General features: G+C 28.0%; 1 long non-coding RNA gene across 4 annotated transcripts in view; it reads right to left on the bottom strand.

Moving 5' to 3' along the window:
- LOC143226253 (uncharacterized) overlaps positions 1 to 5,991 on the bottom strand; it is a 109,709-nt gene extending 103,718 nt beyond the window's left edge. For 3 of the 4 annotated variants that reach the window (XR_013014450.1, XR_013014449.1, XR_013014451.1), the window contains exons 1-3: positions 5,686 to 5,991; positions 3,315 to 3,407; positions 2,276 to 2,455 (exon numbers count right to left, since the gene is read on the bottom strand). This is a non-coding gene — a long non-coding RNA (uncharacterized LOC143226253). Of the gene's footprint in view, positions 1 to 1,692; positions 2,456 to 3,314; positions 3,408 to 5,685 lie in introns of those variants that run through there. The other variant, XR_013014448.1, reaches the window with a different exon arrangement.
- Between the last annotated feature and the right edge of the window lie 354 nt (positions 5,992 to 6,345).

Genomic DNA, 6,345 nt, shown 5'->3' with positions numbered 1-6,345 from the left:
ATGTACACAAAAATGTATAGTCTAGTATTTAAGAAACATCTAACTTTTGTTTGCTTAAAAAGTAAATGATACTTTTATATGCAAAAACGGCTCGTTTGGGTTGAGAAAATATTTTACATAGAAGAGCGAACAACGTTTCGACCTTCTTCGGTCATCGTCAGGTTCACAAAGGTTGTTCGCTCTTCTATGCAAAATATTATCTCAACCCAAACGAGCCGTTTTTGCATATAAATTTCTCAACAAGTGGGTTTCTCGACATCACTGAGTAAATGATACTCTTGATGTGAATTGAAAAAACATTTTCAACAATTGTAATTTACATACATATGCTATTTTAATAATATGATCAAGCTGATATTGGGTATAGTTAAACATGATGTAGTCTAATACAATGTATAAAAACATAAATGTTTGTGCTACATAAAGAAAGTTTGTAAACTACTAAATTTGAGAATTTTAATTTTACTGATGTTTAAAGTTTCCAAGTTCAGACTCATAAAAGATTATCTACCATTGCACGAGCAAGATAAAAAGCATCAAATGGAATACAAAATGCCTAAAACTAAAGATAATTAATTATAGAGGTAAATGTAAGAGACAAATCCAGAAAAATTGCATAAACAATTATCCTATTTACTGTAAAGAAATTAATAAACATTATAAACAAATTTATACATACAAAATCTGATATTAGCAAAGATGCAACTTTCTACTCTACCCAAGGTACCAAAGTGATAGCATATACATGTATGAACATTTTATTTCTTATTTACATTAAACACCTTCTAATGCATTACAAATTTTATCCTGTTACTACTGTTCAAAAGAGCCAACCAATGAAGACTGCAATAAGATACTTTCATTTCTACTTCAGTATTGAAGAAATTAGTAGGAAAAACATCAAACAGAAATAAACATGTTCTTTATAACATTTATTATATTTACATAACTTGTACTGTTGTTAGTTAGGTCCGTTAAATGATTATTATTTTTACTTTATTTATTGTTACTATAAATTTACACAAATAATGGAATGAATTTCCTCAAAACAATGAAACTGACTTCTTACTACCAGTAGTGGGCTCATGCCTGATAATGGGTTTAATAATGTCCATATTGTAACCCACACATGAAACAAAGAATAAAGTAAAAACTACTTTGGGTGTCTCAGTTTATTTATACACCAGTTTGAACCACTGGTCTCAAGTTTCATAGCTGTAAAAACTTTGATAACAACTGTTATAACAGACAAAACCTACTTCTACCACTCAGGGGAAACCCTTGCATCTTAACCAGTCTTAATAATCTAAAAATATAGTTACAATATTATTTTCTAGTGCAACTATTTGCAAAGTCACCTGCTAAATATGTACTAGTCATCCCTAATTAAACAACAAAAGACACCTAGTCATCACCACCCACCACCAAGTCTTGGGTTACTCTCTTACCAACAAATAATGAGATTGATCATCACAATACAAGTCCCCTACAGCTGATTGGGAGAGCAAAGTTAAAAGATCTTATGAGATAGGATCTGTAGTTTCATTTAGTTCTATTTCATAACTTTTTGTAATGGTGGATGTTAGGAGTTTTAACATGTAGAAATGTTTGGGTGGTTTAATTTCAAATTCAAGAAAATTAAGAGTAACTGCCTTCCCACAACTGCCCTATGAAAACAAGTGTTCATTATTCAAAACATATTTACACTTTATTTGCACCATATTAAACCCTATTGTTAATATCCATTAAACACTAATGTTATTCCAATACAATGTTAGTGTTTTAAGTTTAAAACTTATAATATATTAAAAATCATGCATCAGATAATTTTCACATTCACATGTTTAAGATATTTATTACATTAACACCACAGGTGTAGGCTGATTACAATTTTGGTAGGTATATTGATTTATTACAAGACCAAGAAATAAATTTTGTTTAAATTTCATGCACATGTAAAATTACATCCACAAATACTTGATTAAAACTTTATATATATATAATATAAATTAGTTTTTAGATGACAAATCTACACAATAAACAAAAGTATATTATACAAAATTGAAACTTTACTTGCGTCAAGTAGAAATATTAACACTAACTAAAAGACTTCTCTAAATTAGTAATTTGGTGTTTAGATCTTGATAAAATATGCAAAAATTCTTTCAAGTTAGAACTGTTTAATTAAGTGTACACATTTAAAACTAACCAATGTTGTACTATCCGAAAATATTTTGAATAAATGGTTGAATGTTATAAATCAAACACATAATACCTCACTGTTGATAGCATCATTGCAACACAAATGTTATTGGTTTTCATAAAAACCTTTGTTATCACCAACATCATATCTTGTTAAAATTTCCTGCAGACTGTGTATAAATACCAGAAGATGGGGTACCTCCTCATCTGCAAAATCCAAATGTCTTTGTGAGATTGCATCATCATAAATGTTCTAAAAGACAAAGCAAATGGAAATGTAATGTAATAACAAACATCATAAAATATAACCAAAGTCCATTTTCCTTATTGTCTATCTAACTTTCAATATAAAACCTCTATCAATAATTCAGCCATCCAAGATATTTCAAAAGTAAAATTTGCTGACATCATTCCCTTGTTTCATATTAATGTGCAAGATATAAAGACACATTTTTAAAACATCTATGAAAGAGTAAAACAGATTCACTAATTGATTGATTGACACTATATGCCACTTTGAACATAATTTTGGTTATATTGTGGTTAACAGAGGCTGTAATTTAGTGGTAACATAAAAACGTTGCAACAATAAATGATAAAAAAAAAAAACAGCAATCTTTGGATTTTCAAAAAAAAAAATTTAGTATATTCTTTCACTCCTTTTCTGTGCTATAATTTTCCAAAATATGAAAAGACATATCTAAAGGAATTCATGAATCATAGGAAGTAACATCTGGAAAGTTGCAAAAAACATAAATAAAAACAAGAATTTGTTGCACATCCTATCAATATCAAGACTGACCTGGAACTGTCAATGCATAAAAGATGATACATGAATCATTTTGGATATTGAAAATACTTGTTGTGTATCATTCATTAAATATATCCTGTCAACAATATAAATAGATACATTCTGTATTATTTGTGAGCTAGTGCTGATAATATACTCAGGGTAGAAAGGTTGGATAAGGACTAACCCTACAGTTTGCATAATTTCATTGTACTAGAACATTTTTTATACTGTTGTTATTTTTAAAAGACACATTGTAAATCACAGTTACCACAAAGTTGTGGAACAAGAGGTTTTATAGAAAATTTAAAAATAACAATACCTTTACAACTTTAATTACCATTTTGATGACTATCTTTTCTCTTTCTTTTTCCAACTAATTTTTCCAGCTTTTCTTACAATGTCACATTAGAACCTGGTAATAAACAAATACAGATAAAATGATTTTACCACAAGTTACTACATTAGCAAATTAAATCTTCCATTTTAATAACCTTCATTTATTTATATTATGCAACTGGCATGTTTATCAAACAATTATTCAATGAATGGGTTTAACTGTTAACAAAATTGGTATATTAAATCTCAATAAGTTTATACTAAATGCCTTAATAACACTTTCTTAACATATAAAATTATATACAATTAGAAGATGTTTCACAGATAATATTCAATTCTACAAAAATGTTTTACATACATACATTTAAATTTTCTCTCAAATGCTCTTCAACCTTTTCATCAGACACTCATGTTTATCATTCACCTTTTTATAGCCTCATCAAGACTGTTTCTCATGTAGAAAACTTACAAAGTACCTTAATTACTATTTTCTAGAATAAAATTTCAAGTTAAAATTCACATTAACTTTATATAATTGTTTTCAAACTGATAAATGTTCACACTTTTTCAAATATACTTTAGAAAATGAACTGTATTTCAAAATATTGTTTACTCATGAAACTTATTAGAAGCCTATACAACTTCAAATTGTGGTTTTTATGTAATGTATTATAGACTGTTTTATTAGTGCTTGAATTGATTGGAAAATTCTAGTTTTCAAGATATTTCTTTTGTGCTGTTCATTAATTGATTGAAATACCTTGCAAAACTTCCTTGATCAAAACAAGAGAATCTTCCTGGTTTCAGTGATGTTTGCCACTGTGCTCTTCTAGAGTGGTACTCTCTCAATAACATGTGATTTAAATTGTCCACCAATCCATTTTCTATTTAGTTGCTCTACATGCTTATCAAAAGCCCCCTCATTTATCGGAAAAGAGGAAAGAGCTGGTTTCCTTCCAACTTGTCAAACTCTAAAGTTTTAAGTTTGAAAGCTGAGGAGGACTCTGGGGATGTTTTTCATACTTTCCCCTACCTTGCAGTCCCCATTATTTGATTTAATTTACAAAAAGAGAAACTCTAGAAGCAAATAAAGATAAGCCTGTTTACTCTATTAAGATAGGATAAATTCATTTCAAATGAAGATAATATCCAGAAGCAAGATGTACATTTTTTTCAGGAATATATTGAAATGATAATAACATAACAGTCTTAAAAAACAAACAAACAGTAACAACCTTAACTTCTTCTCTACAGTCATAAGAAAACTCATCTTTCAATCACTTCATTTTCTTTCTGATTAATTTTTTTAGAGTAAGAAAGAAATTAAATTTTATTATAGTAACCCATGATTTTTATCCATCTTCATGTGGTAAGCACTTATATTTTGTTACAGTTTTCCCACCAATGGCCTGACAGTATGAATTAAAAAGTCTTGGATATCTTTTCATATAAAATATTATACATTCAGTTACCAGATTATTAAATATATTTTTCTGTCCATTATTCAGAGTCATATGTACTGCTGGTAGAGTAATGATAACAAATTTAAAGATTGTGACCCATATATTAGTAAATCACTTAACAGTTTACCATGTACATAAAATAAATATCCCAGTGTTAGAAAATGTATAATAATCTACGTTTATTTCAAAATTTGTTACATCCAGCAGCACATACTTTTTTCCCAGGAAATAAACAGAAAGCAAGAAATTTTTAATGTTTAATTTGTATATATTTACAAGTTTTTCTCTTGAATAACAACAACAATCTTACATGAAAATGAGCATAACACATGTTTACATTTTAACACTTCACACGATCATTCTTTTCTGCTAAAGAACAATCATTTTTCTGATTAGTATTAAATCACATTCTAAATTTCAGATGTTTTGTTTATCTCAACTTATTGATTGTATTTCACACATAAACCTACTTACATCATCACAAAGTACAATAAAAGTATTATTCTTAAATCCGTTCAAAACGTAATTTTCTTCAATCTCTTATAATTACAAGTTTTCCACACAAAGGTCAAAGTTGTCTTTGTTGAAAACAAAAAAGCAAGGATATACTCTTTCAACTGATACATTGTACTTTATAATTGTAATGATTCATATAGTTGCAAACTCTTTAACCTAAAGATGACCTAAAAAGGTCACAACGTTGTTCTCTACTTCTATAGTTTTAATACCCATACCAACTGTATTGAGATAGAATTTTACAAACGATTTATACAGTCCACACTTAATTCAAAAAATAACTATAGCAATGATGCTGCATTAAACCGTGTTATAGAGAAAAGAGATTTAGCCTGAATCGTTTAGGGTTAGAATATAAAATGCTAATTTACTTACGTACATACTGCTTCGAGGTTTTTGGATTATTTTAACATCAAAGCATTTTTGCGATATAAGTTTAAAGTGCCTGATAACACTTTGTGATGTCCTAAAAGTTGGAAATAATAAAATCCTTTTTGTTATAGACATTTGTTTTATCAGATTTGAACCCTTTCTCGCATTACTTTTTCATGTCTTGCGATCTCTTGTACTGTTTTGATTACGTCACACAGATAAATTGTTGTAGACACGTGAGCGAATATTGATTCAAAAATATGAAAAATTCTGGAAAACCGTTAATAAACTAAGTTACGAGTGAAACCTCCATCTCATTTATACTGAGATTCACAGTGAAAAACAAGTTTGCGAGATTAATATTGATAAATATCATTTTAATATTTTACATATTAGAACCTTACTATATTTTCAAATACCTGAATAATATTTCAATTATATTAGGTGAGAAAAAATTTAATTTTTCATGTATTGTGATGAAATTCGTTATTACCACCATTGGCCAAATTAATGTAAAGCCTAAATCTTGTTAGGTTTAGATTAATTTGTAAGTGCTGAGTTTTCTTGTGAAAATATAATTTCGAAATATAATTAAGTTAATATTAATGAGATTAATTTATTCATTGTAGAATACTAATAATTTTATATACATGTGTGTGTATA

This window comes from Tachypleus tridentatus, chromosome 9 (assembly GCF_004210375.1).
Source record: "Tachypleus tridentatus isolate NWPU-2018 chromosome 9, ASM421037v1, whole genome shotgun sequence".
Classification (NCBI taxonomy): domain Eukaryota; kingdom Metazoa; phylum Arthropoda; class Merostomata; order Xiphosura; family Limulidae; genus Tachypleus; species Tachypleus tridentatus.
Note: the sequence above shows the minus strand (reverse complement) of the source record. Positions and strands in the feature narration are given on the sequence as shown.